General features: G+C 34.0%; 1 protein-coding gene across 6 annotated transcripts in view; it reads right to left on the bottom strand.

Moving 5' to 3' along the window:
* LOC148629807 (protein phosphatase EYA2-like) overlaps positions 1 to 3,694 on the bottom strand; it is a 114,743-nt gene extending 111,049 nt beyond the window's left edge. For 2 of the 6 annotated variants that reach the window (XM_088557391.1, XM_088557428.1), the window contains exons 1-2: positions 3,584 to 3,677; positions 1,957 to 2,025 (exon numbers count right to left, since the gene is read on the bottom strand). The gene's annotated coding sequence lies outside the window, so the exon portion shown is untranslated. Of the gene's footprint in view, positions 1 to 1,649; positions 1,681 to 1,956; positions 2,026 to 3,583 lie in introns of those variants that run through there. The other 4 variants (XM_088557438.1, XM_088557402.1, XM_088557419.1 and 1 more) reach the window with 4 other exon arrangements.
* Between the last annotated feature and the right edge of the window lie 13,442 nt (positions 3,695 to 17,136).

The raw sequence follows: 17,136 nt of genomic DNA, 5'->3' as shown, positions 1-17,136 counted from the left end.
ACATATAGTTTGTAATTATTAATTCGATGATTGAATCGTTTTAACACAGAAGTCAACAGACCATTTAAATCAACAGACAAAATGTGTTCACGATTTTCTTTTATAAATAATCAACATTTTTTTTTATCACTCGGAAGTTTTCGGCTGTTTGCCTATGTTGTAAAAGACAGAGTATGTGATGAAATAACACACTTTCCAATATTCATCTTAAGATAATTACATACAAAGTTCATTTTCGATCTGAGCATGTAAAAAGACTGATAAAAATGTCTGCTGAAGTTTGATAAAATGTCCGGCATGGGCTGTCAAAATTTCTGGACCCTTGCTAAGGAAGTATAAAATGATACTTTACTTCAGGAAGTTCAAATTTGTGTTAACAAAGCCTTTTACCAAGAAATCATTAACATATACAAACACATTCATGTAGGAGAATATGATTATGATTTGTGTAGGAGTAATTTAATAACTAAAGGTACCAGATTAAGACAGACAGACCAACAGACAAACAGTCTCAGAGTAAATAATGATAAGCTCAAACACTAAAGTACATGTACCTCATGTACATACTGTGTAACCTTGAAAACACTATTTCATCCTGAAAATTTGCAAATTCTTTAATATTTTCAGCTAGAAGAGGAACATCCAATATGAAATATGAACTAATTTCCTGGAAATTAGAAGGATATTCAGCATATTACAAAATTCAACAATTGAATCCTTTTCATATTCCTGCTCCTTAGTTCCTGTTGGGAACCCTATGAATTTTAAAACCTGCAAGTCCTGACCCTCTTAACCTTAAATATAAATTGCAACCCCTTCTTTAATACAAGTGTTTACTTAAAGTATATGGTTCACTTTTAAATTCTACAGTGTCTTCAATGTGCAACAATGCCATACCAGGCATGTCTATGTTTCTACATACCAATTAGACAATATTTACAGCACTCAAGTGTCCTGAATCAGTACATTCTCAAACAACAGTGAATCATACAATAATCTTTGCCACTGCCAAAACACATAACCAATTTATTACAGATAATACTCATGTGCATTCTCTTTCATGCATTTGAGGCTCAATGAAGGGAAAATAAATGATAGACAACAGTATTATACTACTGAAATACCAGCAGTAAATTTACACTGTCTAATATTTCCTCCTGAACTATCTATATATCTCCAAAATCAAATATTATCACAAAACAATTAATTTGATATTGAAACTATTTGAAAATATCTTGTCAACATTAAAAAAACTTAATAAATATATACACCATAGCCAATGTAATAGTGTCCCTGTTTTTTCTTATGATTTTGTTTTGGTGTTTATTTAATGTTGATGTTAAATTCAGTGTTGAAGCAGTGATTGACTCCAGTTCATGTGACATATACTACTCAGTATCATATTTTGTACTCCTATATTTTAACCTTTTAACTCAGGACGCCAATACCATTTTCCTTTGAAAGGCCCCTGATTAGATTGGAGGATTATTTTTATGACATTTTCATTCACAAAGTTCTATAAAGGCCCCACCCCAGAGGTTTCAGCTTTCTGATTTTCCCACACTAGACCCCTCCCTTACATTCTCAACTTTCACAACACTCATTCTCTGCACATGATTTCTTTTCATGAGTGAGAAAAAGTCACATACCTTCAATAACCAAAACATGCCGAGTCAACCTATGTTATTTAGTAAATCAGTGAATCTTTCTTATTACTCCTTTGTCTTTATGTACAATCACAAAGTTGATGAAAAAAAACACAGATATAACCAGCAAATAACCAGCTAACACCGTAAAACACAGATTTTTAATTTCCAATATTTTTTCCTGATAAAATCTAAATCGTGTAACTTTGTTAAGGTATTAATGCATGCCCACTTTCGTGGTATGCCAATTAAAATGATTAAGTTATCATAATGTAATATACAATAATGATATGAAAAAGACCAGACTCACCTGTGAACCTGGACTGTGAACTTCCCTTTCCATTCTTATAGCTGTTCTGTTTTATTTCTGTCACATTTGCTAGAATAAATTAACACTAAAATAGGTAGAATTTAAAGAAACTTGAATTTTGTGAAATAATTATTCATTTTTCTATACAAATGTGCAAATAATTTACAGAAAATAAAGTTATATGAAATTCTTGATATTTAGTCATTACATGTAGCATGACAAAGAACATTTCTATTTATACATAAAATCAGAGGAAATTTGCTACAAAGTTTCCCTCCAAACATCAGAGGAAAAACAAATTACAGTAAAAGAGATCTCTTTCAATGTCCATATTTCAGTGCACCTGGCTAAGTTTTGGTCAGGAAAAAGAAAGAGTCACAGGCTACATCTGCACATTTTTGCCAAAATTTTCTAAAAATTAACCATGGAACCCCTTGGACCTGCCATTGAAACGCAATGGGTTAGTTCATCTTTAACAAATATATATCTTTTCATTGCATTTAGTAACACCTAAAGGTGATCAAGTTAAGAATGTTTTTATTGGAAAATCTTGCACTAAATTGACTTTAATAAATAAAACATGAGTTTTTTTTCTGACCAATATAATTGATTCTTTCAGCACGATCTTTAAACACACGGAACAAAATATAACACAGGTACATGAACAGTCTATCATGCCAAACTTCATTATATAAGTTCAGATGTAATAACATCAATGATCCTTTGTAAACTTTTCATAAAATCTTTTACAATTATTGATGTGTATTTAAATCTTTTGTAATGGTTAATAACATTGCAATCCCACTCAATACGATTAATAGCCAATTATAATGTTCTTGTGGCAGCTCGAGACTCAAGGAAGAACTGAAGGTCATTTGCCTCATTATAAACATGTTCAAAACACACCCTAAAAAGAATGATTGAATTAAGCTGTTACTATTAATATCTCTAAAATTCAGCCATCTTGTACACATGATACTCTGAATGAACAGTATAGTTTTACATATTTTACTATGGAATTTACAATCATTGAAATAATTAATCAATGACAGCTGACTCTATATAAATAATTTGTCTGATGCATCACAGCTGTTTTTTCTTAATTATTTTAATTTCAATTGAATCTTTGTGTATTTTCTATCTCCATGGGTTTACTACATTATATAAACACTAAAAGAAAGTTTTATAGGTGATAAGTATAGGTTGTGGCTGTAATTAAAAGTAAATAGAGATTATTTAAGGCAAGAAAAAACACTGCTAAACTTATCTAATAACCATGACTTAAACTTCTTTTCTGAAAAGACTATAAGTTATATACAAGTGCTATGGTTAATTTAAAATTCAGCATCATCAACCTACCACCTTTGTACATAATTATACTTCGAACTTTTGTAGTGTTCTTTTTTTCAAATGTTAAAAACAGATTGAATATAAAACACAAGAAAATTAACTACACGTTTAATGTATAGACACAAACTAACGTGACAACTAATTTCGCGAGCTTGAAAAAGTAGGCCAAGTTTGCCGACTTCAGCAACACGTGAGTTCAACACAACTTTCTTGCGTTTAATATGAGATAAACGACACTGATCAAAGTAAATTTACTCGAAGTAAATTGATAACTTACCTCTTTGTTTCAAACTGATTTACATCAAAAAGGAATCATACACACTAAATTTACGGAAGGTTTACCTTTTGTTCAAGTCTCTTTAAAGGTTCACCATATCTTTCTGAAATGTGGATAAGGGAAAAGCAAGAGGTGTCCGAAGGGGAGTTCATTTAAGTTTTCCCGCCAATATGTCACCGATTTTTTAAAGAAAAATGAGATATTTTTCGTGGGTGCTGTGTTTTGTTTTCCTTACTTTCGGTTTTTGTATGAAATTGTATTTTATGCTGTTTGCTACATTATCTCTGTTTAATGTATTCCTGTATTGGATATTGTCCTATTACTGACGCTCGATATTTCAAGTGTATGACCCACAGGGACTTGCTCCCACTATTAAATATGCATCCCTACTAATACATAACACAAAAATATGTTATATACTAGTGGGGCCGCATATTTGATAGTGGGAGCAAGTCCCTGTGCATGACCCTCGGAAAAACAGTGTTGCACATGTATCATGTTTTTTTTTTTCTATTTTAAAAATCAAAATTAAAGACACCAGTTTCAAGATTTTTACCATATATGATCCATGTCTAAAGTTTGTTTTGTACGTTTCTTTGTGTATTGTATCAATGATTCTTTATTAGACTTTATTCAATTCGTCTCTGCGAAAGCCCACTGGGCTCATTTTCGTAGACACTGAAAAAAATCGCATTATAACGCAAAACTTACGCGTATTAAATAGTAGTCTTAGTAAGAATCATGCAAATTCTGTAAAATGTGATACACCCCCAAAAAAACTACACATTTATATTTTGTTATCATGTTGCTATATAGGTCTATATGCTGAAATGTTTAATTATTCATCCCAATCTGTCTGCTCTTTGGATATAATCCATATTGAAAATCCGACAGTTTCTATGGTATTGTAGTGTCATTCACAAAGTAATGTCCCTTAATTTTGAGTTCTACAGTACATTTTGTATATTTTTATCTCCTAAGAGCATGGGTTATATGAAAAGCAACATGTTAGTTTCTGTTAACTATAACTTTTTAAACAATCAAAATATCAAAAATAAAAATATGTAAGCTTTCCAACCATGAATCACATTTTACATGATTCTTACATGGAGTGCTATTCAACGCGCCAGCGCTACTTTCGCGTAATAACGCAAATTCCGTGTATTAACGCGAAACTTATGCGCAATAACGAAATATTTTATATACATTACAAAAACACGCATTTATAATAAAATTCGTCCAAAAATCGATGGAGACCGAGATTTTATATATTTTTTTCAAAAGTCTATTATTTAGTTGATATATATGTAGCAGTGAGTTTCTTATTAAATATTAAACCCAAGTAGATATTTAACCTTTTTTGTTTTTCATCTCTCTGTTGATGGAACTTTCAACAAGATTAGTGAGAGGACAGCTTTACAATATTGCTTTTGAAAAAAGTAGTTTTGTATATATATTCTATGTAAAATTTAAAAATGGGACTAACTTTTGGCACGATGTTATATCATTTAAAAACAAAAACTAAAAAAAAAGCAGATAGTAAACCCAATCACTGAAAGCCACAAAGCGGTTTAGATAATTTTCTTGACACTTTCTGAACCATGCTTTTCGCTTGAAGTTCTTATCATAGTTCTGAGAGAATGTTTATCTTTAGTTCTATGCTAAATTTTCCGCGGGTTCACGTGTGACCGAAGAATAGCTCAGGCAGAACAAAGTGAACGCGGAAACCCTCTCTTCTGTAACCGTACAGTGCACAGATTTGTAGTCTAAATAGTAGCGAATCCAGTTTTAGGTAAGGGGGCCCAAAAACATTTCTTGACAGGATTACCGGTAAGGATCACAAAGTGAGTGTTTTTAATGATTTAACACACACTATTTTTCAATGATTTTTTTTTCTATGCCCACCATCCACCCACCCTGGATCCGCCACTGCTAATTTTTTTGCAAATCTCATTTTGCAGGTCGAATCGAGAACATTGTGTTTATTTCATTTCTTTCTCAGTACAGAATATTTAGATATACATTGTTACATTCTACGGTGACTTATATCTTAATCATTGAAAATGCACTAAAATGCAACCATTTTAGAGGCAATATTTTTTTCGGATTAAATAGTCAACTTGTGTCGAAAAAAATTCTTTTTACATTTTTTAAATTCTATGTGTGGTTATTGTTACATTGTTTTCCGATACCTTCAATGAACGATTTCACATTAATTTAAATATTTAAGTGTATTGGGTTCGATTGATCTTTGACCCCTCCTCTAATAAATGCGAAATAGCAGAAAACTTTACCACTTTTCAGTTAGAAAAAAATGATATTCTAAAACAACATTGTTTTATCTTTCCATTGACAAATAATATAGCTGTATACTCTCTAGGTCCATTATAGTTCGAAAAATGCTAACCCGTCCGCTGCAATAATAACCATTTCAGTTTTTTTAATCTGGTTACGGGTAATTGAAAACATTCGGATCATCACGGTTACGAAAGAGTAATCAAGGGAACCAAGGTTATAACGGTAATCAAAAGAATGTAAACCAGGGACAAAGACCAGGCATGGAAAACAGACATGCACAACAAAGAACATAAAGTAACTAAAATCATACATACACAAAGTAACAAAAGCAAATGAGCAACTCAGACTCCACTAAAAACTGGGAGCATGGACCAGGTGCAACGGTAGGGTAAGCGTCCTCTGCTTTTCTAGAAATACCCACCGAGTTGCTCATAAAAAGTCAAATCCGGGGTAGACAAACGAGAAAAGAAAAAATATGACACGTTGAATAAATCAGTTTTCATGGCGCAGATGGATACACCGTAACGATCCAGGAGTTCATGATGACGACCGTAAAACTTCTGTAGTGATGACTTCAATCTTGTAGCAACATATCTCTGTTCCAGAAGCCTATTTGTTAGAGTTCTAGCGCGATACAAAAAGTCTGCGTAGTTTCGGCAAGCTCTGGCATAACGTATGAGTTGTGATATGAACACTCCATACACAGGTGCTGAAGGGATGTTGCCACAGAAGAAAGGAAAGTTGACAATTTTGAATGAAAAGTCATTACGTTTGTCGTAAAGTTTGGTCAATAGTTTTCCTTACCATCGATTTCTAAGTGTAGGCCAAGATATGAAGCTGACTTCACAGTGTCTGTAGTATCCTTTATCTCAAGTTCTTTGGGGTAGATGCGATGTATCAAATCCCCGAAATTAGGATTGTTTAAAGATAATACCTCATCTATATACCGGTAACTGAGATAGAAGGATCTAGCTAAACGATATTCTTTCTTTCGGGTCAGATCAGCTATAAAGTTAGCCTCATAGAGTGAAGGAAAAGGTCAGCAAGTGAAGGAGCACATCATATCAAGGAAACCAAGATTTCAGCGGAAATCACCCGATTTTAGAGCATATCGCATTCGTACGGGCGCCGAATGGGACTCTTGTGGTTTTGTACACAAAATTCAATTTTGTACAGACAAAAGTGAATTATGTTCAACAAAAATTAATTCAGATTAACAAAATTTATAACATTCTACAAATTTTCAATTTTGTGCCAACAAAAGTCAATTTTGTATGCAAATTAGTTTACAGAATTATTTGGATATGCAAATGAATTCTCTCATCACGATTTTTTGAAGAAGATTTCTCATTAAATATAGTAACCGCGGGTCTCGCAGACGCAGGTTTCCGATTACTTCGAGCAACGGAGGACGGTTAAGCCGTTTTAAGCGAAATTAAACAAAAAAATCTTTTAAGTTGCATTCTGCAGTAAAACTGTTTTGAAATTACTGAAATTGCTATCATATGTTTTCTATGAAACCACGCGACTTATTTCGATTTATTGGGATTCACGCGATCATTTCCTGACATCTTTCAACTAAACTATAAAATGCTTTTGCCAGACCTATTCATCGTAACCAAATTTGTTAAAATTTGACAAGATAGTTTGTATTAATGTATTTGTCCCAAATTTTGCAGGGAAAAGAATCGTCAGATTAGCCAAGAAAATCATATTAGAAATGTTTTGTGCGGTGAAATTTGTTAATCTGTCCAAGTCGGCGAAAGATTATATTTTGTTCCACTATCCCTCACGATTTTTTTTTTTGCCAGATACAGATAGATTCCTTATTTCATTCCGATTCAATTGTATGACACAAGAAATTCGGTTGAGTGGAACAGGTCGGGCGAGATGAAAAACCAACATAGTACATGTCTAACTTTCGTTTCCCTTTTGTTTACAAACGCCTAAATGATGTATCCAATCAATAGCTTAAAAAAATCTTTTTGCCCCGCTGTCACAAAGACAATATAAAAATATATCTTAAATTATAAAAATTATAATGCATCTTTAATTCCTATAAATAAAGAATTGTAAGAGCCAACATTTAAGTAGCAGTCTGTATAAAAATCATGCAAAAGGCCATTTATGCATATCAAAAACCAGCCAATTTCTGTTCTATTTCCTGCATATAAACCTTAAATTTGCGGATCACCAAAAGCACTTGTATTTTTTCAGTGGGAGGTTGGATATTTGAGGAAAAAAGATATATGATTTGTGTTTGAAATTAACATTTTACAAGAGTTATCATTCTCTACAGAAAGGACTATTGTTACATGAAATGAAATTATAGCATGTATAGACCCTAAACAAACTGTCAGACCCATGGGTTTCTCTTCACCATGAATCACTTTATCTGAATTTTGCATGATTTTTAAATGGACTAGTCCTTAATTTTTCATTATAAATAGAAGTTTCGAAATCTGGATGGAACCCTTATTTGTCTGTTAGATCTAGTGGTTGTAATTTCATGAACTTGGCTTATTTCACTTTCAGATTGTTGTTGATTGTCTGAGTCAGATTCGGATATTGTATCAGGATCAGATTGCTCCATGTCGTCATCGTCTTCTTCAACTGTTTTATAAATGTGCATTTAGCATAATTTCTCATAAATAAACGTGTACTCTAGTCAGAATGTTTACCTGTGATTGTATTACGCGTTATTTTAACTGAAAAATATCGATTTTTATCATCTACTGTTATTTTATTTACTTTTGGTTAATAAACTTGGTTCTTTTATTATGTCTTTAATATCACAAAAGTGAATTTTTTAAAAAGTTTATGCTCCGCCGAAAGACTTAAAAAAAAACTTATCACCCTGTTAATTATTTTTACAAAAAAAGTATTTGGCCCGTCTGCATTTGCACCGGCCCCTCCCTCAGATAAATATTGCACAGTCCCTTAAGTGACACAGTGGGTTATACGATTATGATATCCCATATTTCTTTCACTTAAGTGCTTTATTATAACCGTACCTTATCCATTGCAGTGAATGCTTTAAGTTTGTAATACACGTGTACATGATGCTGCACATTTTGAATTCATTTGACTTTTGTAACATAAAATTGAATTTTGTCTCACAGACTAGAATTTTGTGACACAGAATTGACTTTTGTGACACAGGATCGAATTTTGTGACTCAGAAGTGAATTTTGTGACACAAAATAGAAATTTCAAAATTTAATTTTGTGACACAAAATAGACATTTGTCTCACAAAATTGATTTTTGTGACACAAAAATGGTTTATGATTCCAAAAAGATCATGTCCCATCGGGGCCCCGTAATTCGTGCCATTTCGGATGTTGACAGTAAGCCAAAATCAATGAAAGAGAATATTTGACGATTAGTGGCTTTGAAGACGTCAGTTTTAAAAAAGGTTGGATGTGATTCATTTTGATAGAAATCCATTGGGGTGCATTTGAAAATTTACTTTAGAACCTGTAGAATCGTAGAGACATGGATCCTTCACCAAAGATCTGTGGTCCATTTGACCTTTCATTTGCACCTAATGTCAAATGTCACAGAGTGCTAAAAAGCCTTCTCGCTGCAGCTTTCAGGCCTTGATATTAAATCAAAGTACTAATGTACTGAATCAATTTTTTTATCGGTCCGTTGAATTATTACGCCTAAAACAATCGTTAAATTGCATCTTGTAATGGCAGTTTTGATCCTATTTAGGCTAATATTCGACGTTAGTCAATAATGAATTCTATGAATAATTTTAAATTCACCATTCTGATTACGAAGGACATTTAATAAACACACAACAAAGTTTGCGATTCAGGTTCGATGATGGTTTACATGGAACACCTAGATATGAATTACTAATAACACAAAACATCCAACATACTGCATACAAACTACTAGTTGGAATTTCTAAATTTCAAGTCAAAGTTCAATTTAAAGATCTCCAGGTCGAAACTGTCTGTCGAATCATTCAAACTTAAGGCACAATCATTTACATAAAGCATGCATGCCCTTAGATACATGTCCCTCTCAACTAGCTACATTTCTCAGTCGATAAGCTATATAGCTCAAATCCTATAAGTTATCGAATAAACACCCGTGTGTCGTGTAAAAGCGCTGAGATTCCAGAGACACGTACATTAACGTAAACGTCAAAGTCTTAGAATCAAATTTCAACAATTATGTATGCAGGAAACACTCGCCATGCACTTTTAAGGTCCTGACGCACTTACGGCTCTATCATTATAACACATGCCCAAATAGCCAAATAGAATTATTATTTCAAAAAGCAATATCACCAGACAAAAGCAAAGTTTCATTTTCATTTGTCATTTTCGGGCTTCCGATGTCATGAGGCGGTAACCGTTATCAAAGTACACGATACAGTGGGTGAAAGATCAGGATGATTTCGCGGATTATGTTACCCTTTTGTTAGAAGTTTAGCAAAAATGAGCGGTAGAATATTAGCATGGAACCTCCTTTTTTATATAAGTTTTTTTTTAAGGGAACCACTGCCCCTTTTTGTAAATATATGGATCCGCCAGGCCCTGCATGAAATATCTGACGACAGCTCTTAAATTTGGCACTCAGCATTGCTTTTTTGCAATTCTATGATCGAACTATGAGTATTTGTAATCTCGAAGGGTTTTCATTTCTAGATAAACATCAAATGGTTTATTATGCGTCTAAGAATATTGCATTTGTAGGCAACTTAAATATATCGACATATTGAATATAATATAATGAATGATCGGTTTATTCGGGTAAATGCATAGATATAAACAGGTACTGGTGAGGTTAGAGGTAACTTGTTTTAAACTGGATCGTTGTTAATACAAACCAAATAAAATTAAGTTCTTTTTTGGCGTAAATGGCATAGAATTAAATATGATGTATTAGAAATACCTAGAAAGTGAACCTAACTATCTGCATTTAAACCTTAATGGGGTATTCCACTGGGATTATTTTCCTGTGGTAGTGTAAGATAATTTCAGATGCTAACAGGCTTTACAACTCTAAAGGCTCTGGCGACTGCTATATCATTTCTGATCTTCGATTTAAATTGATAAAAAAAAAAAACAACGAGAGATAAGTGTATGAAATGACCCTCTCGATATGCTCTACATTTTGAGCCCAGGTTTGCTACTATAGTTCTTTCAATTTTAAACAAAAAAATGAGCGTCTGATAGTATTTTACATTGTGAATTCTTCATTTTAGGCCCTTTTTAGTCTGCCTCGTTTATTGATCATCATTTTGGGAATATTTCAACAATTTACTCCTTCCATTGGAAAATCATATCTGCATCTGCACGAGGACCTGTTGTATCTGATATGTGTCATCCAGAAGCTTGTTGAAGGCCTTACACTTTGTACACTTCAAACAGATAGGCTGTTTGGAGTGAAAATAATGTATCTCATCACTTAAAAAAGCGTAGCAACTATAAAGTTCTACGAACTCAATATGGTGTGTCCATATTCTCCTCATGGTTTTCTTATCGTCTGCTACTGGATATGATATAACGATTAAAATATATGTTTCAAGAAAAGAAGTGGATTCTTTACAGCATGTGCTTAATATATTCTTTTTATATTTTTTTTTTCTTTTCCAAGAAGTTCCATTATATTCTTTTCGTTTGTTTTTGCCCTATCTGTGCGTTCCTCATGTCACAAATAAATGTTACATTTCGTTTCGACCTATTTTGTTCGTACAAGACCCCTTAAGTAAGTAATGATACGTGGTAGTAGACATTTTTAAGTAATAAATTCTAAATTAAGCAAAGCAACAAAACGAAGAATAAAGTGTGGAAGGTCGATGCCGCACTTTTGTTCCTTAAGCATTTTATTTTAGCGTGGCAAATAAAAAGAGCAATCAAGGGAACCAAGATTCTAGCGGAATTCAAAAGAATGTAATCCAGGGACAAAGACCAGGCATGGAAAAGTGACACACGCAACAAAGAACATAAAATAACCAAAAATAATACATACAAAATAACATAAGTAAATGATCAACTCGGACTTCATTAAAAACTGGGAGCATGGACCCGATGCACCGTCCTCTGCTCTTCCAGAAACAACCTCTTTTGCTCACAAAAAGTCAATTCCAAGGTAGACGAAAGAGGAAAGGAAATCTATGACACGATGAACAAATCAGTTTTCATGGTGCAGATAAATAAATCGTAACGATCCACGAGTTCATAATGACGACCATAAAACACCTGTAGTGATGACTACAATCCTGTGGCAACATAACCCTGCTCTAGAAGTCTAATTGTAAGAAGTCTAGTGTGATACAAAATATCTGCGGCGTAGAGACGGCAAGCCCTGGCATAACGAAACGAAAAGTCATCGCCTTTGTCGTTTAGTTTGGTCAATAGTTTTCCTTTATCATCGATCTCCAAGTGTACGTCAAGATCTGAGGCTGACTTCATAGTGTCTGTAGTATCGTTTATCTCAAGTTAATAAAATAAAATAGCACACAATTCAAATTTAAAACACGACTTCAAGCAAATATTAATTTGTAGTCCCAACGTCGTCGTAATTCCTAGCGTTTGTTTGTTTGTTTGTTTGTTTTTTTTTTATTTGTTTTTAATTTGTTTTTTTTGTTTGTTTTTTTGTTTGTTTTTTAGCTTTTTTGTTTAGTTTTTTTTGTTTTTGTTTTTTGATTATTTTTTGTTTTTAGTTGTTTTTTTTACTTCGTAGTTAATGTAGTTCCATTCATTAAAAATAAATCGCACTATAATATTTAAAATTGATTGAGAGAGGCTTGACTATTCCTATAATGTGTTGCCTACCTCCATCCTCCGCAAGAGCTGGTATTAGTTTTTTAAGCTGAAAAATCATTAGAATAATCCTGTTATCAACTATTTTCTTGTTCTTGTTCAGATCAGTTCTAACTTACTCTATTTGACATTATAACACAGGTTTAATTCAGGACCTATCGAGCGGGGATTTGAGCTGGGATATAGTCTGTATCCTCACTCGACTAGTCGGGATGTATATTGATCTTTACGTACGTCTGCCATTTACACTTTTGAGTTTCCAGTAACATAAATAGGATGGACATCATGATCACTATCCTAAGAGTAAGTAGGAGCCACTTTGCCGACTCGTTTTTAATTAACATATTTTACGTGACTATAAAAATACAAAGTCCTGCCCTGTTGTTTATTGTATTGTCCCTTTATGAGTTAAGATCCCTGTTCAATTCGAAAAAAAAATGGAATGCGGGGTGTTTATTATTTCTATATTAATGTTTATCCTGTTATCATACACATTCAACTACCACAATTTTTAAATATATTCAGTTTTAGATTTTCAACTAAGCTGCATTCCTCTAGCAGGCGCGGATCCAAGGACTGGCGTACCGGGCGTACGACCCCCCCCCCTAAATCGGTAAGAAAAAAAATTTCACCACAAGTTTCATCCTATAATATTTTTGCCTTGCTTTGCACGGCATTAAATTCAATTTACGCCCCCAAAACTCAAATACTGGATCCGCCCCTGTCTAGTATGCATCAAATTGAAGCCAGACCCCAAAGCACCTTCACTACTGATTCAGACTTCCAAGACAATGTGGAAATTCTGATGATTCGGTTGAAAAGGTCAGATAAAAACAAGAAGGTCTATTCTCTCCAAGAGAGGAGCTAAAGACGTGACTTCAATTTTGAAATGGTTGATAATTACACCGAGATCAAGTACGTTTGATATTCGATGTTCGATATTGGACATTCAAACTTTTCAATATCAAACTGAATATCAAACGGTAAATTTGATATTCATTTAGATTTTACATTCTTAAAATTTGAAATGAATATCAAACGAATTTCAAGCGGTAAAATTTTACCGTTTGATATTCAGTTTGATATTGGAAAGTTTGAACATCGAATATCCAACGTACTTGATCTCGGTGATAATTACAATCACTTGCGAATAAGCTGAAATTGTTTTTGTAGGGAAAGTTAAGATCCGAGTTGCTAATTCACTTTTGTTACTTCTTTGTATTATTTTGGTTATTTTATGTTCTTTGTTGTACGTGTCTGTTTTTCATGCCTGGTATTTGTCCCTGGATTACATTCTTTTGATTTCCGTTAGAATCTTGGTTCCCTTGATTACTCTTTGATACCAACACTTTTTCCACTGGAAGAACCTACGGTAGACAAAGAATACATGTTGACTGGAAGACGAGGTGCTATGAAATTAAGCGAAAGTACTGGACATATTATCTATCCAGCTAATCCCCGTAATTGTTTTTATTCTGACCTGATGCGCTTTGCATGGAAGATAAAATAGTGGTATTCAGGTCAATGGAATATCACTTGGGACTTTGGTTGTTTTACTTTCTGACACTTGCTCTATCCTCTCTATTTGGTTAACGCTCGATAAAGTTTACACAACAAAAATTATCTGACTTTTTAAGTAGAAAACTTAATTGCAATGTACCATAGAAAATGAAGTACATTGTATTTTTTCCATGTGAACTTCAATTTGCCTACATAGATTTTGACGAAACTTGCACTGGTAGAAGCTTTAAAAGTTTTTCTGGTTTTACATGCATCTTTCCTGTGGTATTTACGTACTTGCAGACACTTCCCAGGAGGGTCTTGATTAGTATTTCGTCTCGCCTTTGTCACACAACAGTTGTGCAGACGTTTTGTAGAGGCTTTACCCTTTACTATGATAAAGAGTAATCAAGGGAACCAAAGTTACAGCGGTAGTCAAAAGAATGTAATCCAGGGACAAAGACCAGACATGGAAAACAGACACAAACAACAAAGAACATAAAGTAACTAAAATCATACATACAAAGTAACAAAAGTAAATAAGCAACTCGGACTCCACTAAAAACTGGGAGCATGGACCAGATGCAACGGTAAGGTAAGCGTCCTCTGCTTTTCTAGAAACACCCGCCGGGTTGCTCATAAAAAGTCAAGTCCGGGGTTGACAAACGAGGAAAGACAAACTATGACCCGTTGAATAAATCAGTTTTCATGGTGCTGATGGATACATCATAACGATCCACGAGTTCATGATGACGACCATAAAACTTCTGTAGTGATGACTTCAATCTTGTAGCAACATAACCCTGTTCCAGAAGCCTATTTGTTAGACTTCTAGCGCGATACAAAAAGTCTGCGTAGTTTCGGCAAGCTCTGGCATAACGTACGAGTTGTGATATGAACACTCCATACGCAGGAGCCGAAGGGATGTTGCCACAGATGAAAGGAAAGTTGACCATTCTGAATGAAAAGTCATCACGTTTGTCGTAAAGTTTGGTCAATAGTTTTCCTTTACCATCGATTTCTAAGTGTAGGTCAAGATATGAGACTGACTTCACAGTGTCTGTAGTATCCTTTATCTCAAGTTCTTCTGGGTAGATGCGATGTATCAAATCCCTAAAATTAGGATTGTTTAAAGATAATACGTCATCTATATAGCGGAAACTGAGATTGAAGGATCTAGCCAAACGATATTCTTTCTTTCTGATCAAATATAAAGGTTGCGCCTTTCCGGCAGATTATTTTCATTTAATAAATAGTGGAGAATTGAAGTTTTCACAGACTTTCAGTTTACAAAGACATTATTCTGAAGGATATTTATTTTCACATATGATCATCAGCTCATCGAAATTTCTGACAATCTCTTAATGTTTGTTGTTTTGTTTTTATTGTTGTTGTCGTTTTGTTTGTTTGTTTGGGTTTTTTTTTTTAGTTTCATCATGAACTCGAGGATCGTTACGGTGTATTCACCTGCACCATGAAAACTAAATTGTTCAACGTGTCATAGATTTCCTTTCCTCTTTCGTCTACCCCTGACTTGACTTTTTATAAGAAACTCGCTGGGTGTTTCAAGAAAAGCAGAGAACGCTTAGAGAACAAATTGTGCTCCTCTACTTGCTGACCTATTCATTCACTCTTATGAGCCTGACTTTATAGCTAATCTGATCCGAAAGAAAGAATATCGTTTAGCTGTATCCTTTGATTTCAGTTTCCGCGATATAGATGACGTATTATTTTTATACAATCATAATTTCGGGATTTGATACGTCACATCTACCCCCAAAGAACTTGAGATGAAGGATACCTCAGACCTGTGAAGTCAGTCTCATATCTTGACCTACACTTAAAAATCAATGGTAAGGGAAAACTATTGACCAAACTTTACGACAAACGTAATGACTTTTCATTCAGAATTGTCAACTTTCCTTTCATCTGTGGCAACATCCCTTCAGCACCTGCGTATGGAGTGCTCATATCGCAACTTATACGTTATGCCAGAGCTTGCCGAAACTACGCAGACTTTTATATCGCGCTAGAATTCTAACAAGTAGGCTTCTGGAACAGGGTTATGTTGCTACAAGATTGAAGTCATCACTACAGATGTTTCATGGTCGTCATCATGAACTAGTGGATCGTTACGGCGTATCCATCTGCGCCATGAAAACTGATTTGTTCAACATGTGATAATTTTCCTTTCCTGTTTTGGCTACCCCGGACTTGACTTTTTATTAGCAACTCGGTGAGTGTTTCTAGAAATGTAGAGGACGCTTACCCTACCGGTGCACCTGGTCCATGTTCCAAGTTTTTAGTGGAGTACGAGTTGCTCATTTGCTTTTGTTGCTTTGTATGTATTATTTCAGTTGTTTTGTGTTCTTTGTTGTATGTTTCTGTTTTCCATCCCTGGATTGCATTCTTTTGATTACCGCTAGAACCTTGGCTTCCTTGATGATTACTATTTCTACTGTACCGGTACACCTGGTCCATGATACAAGTTTTTTTTTTTTTTTTTGGGGGGGGGGGTGGAGTCCGGGTTGCTCATTTACTTTTTTTACTTTGTATGTATTAATTTGGTTATTTTATGTTCTCTAACTGTTGTGTTTGTCTGTTTTCCATGTCTCCGTTAGAGAAGATAGACGAAAAACTGGGCATAGTATAAACAGCATTAAATAGCAAGCGGACATGTCTGAGAACATACATAATAACGGAAATATGGAAACAAGATGATTTAATAATATTTTTGTGATAAAATTAAATCCTGGTTCCATGGGCCTGTTCTTGGTTTCCATGGTTACGCTTTTATATTCATCTCTATATGAAAAAAAAGGACACCAATATGGCGATTTTTTCATATTATGATAAGGTGCTTCTTTTTTCTTAAAATTTTCTCCTATTCTTGATAGTTTTGTAATCACGATCTTTCACATTCAATCTGTCGGCTAATGACAGGCCGCTTCAATTTCTCTTATTTTTAT

Source organism: Perna viridis, chromosome 1 (genome assembly GCF_037379345.1).
Source record: "Perna viridis isolate PV_CMFRI_1.1 ecotype Kerala chromosome 1, ASM3737934v1, whole genome shotgun sequence".
NCBI lineage: Eukaryota > Metazoa > Mollusca > Bivalvia > Mytilida > Mytilidae > Perna > Perna viridis.
Note: the sequence above shows the minus strand (reverse complement) of the source record. Positions and strands in the feature narration are given on the sequence as shown.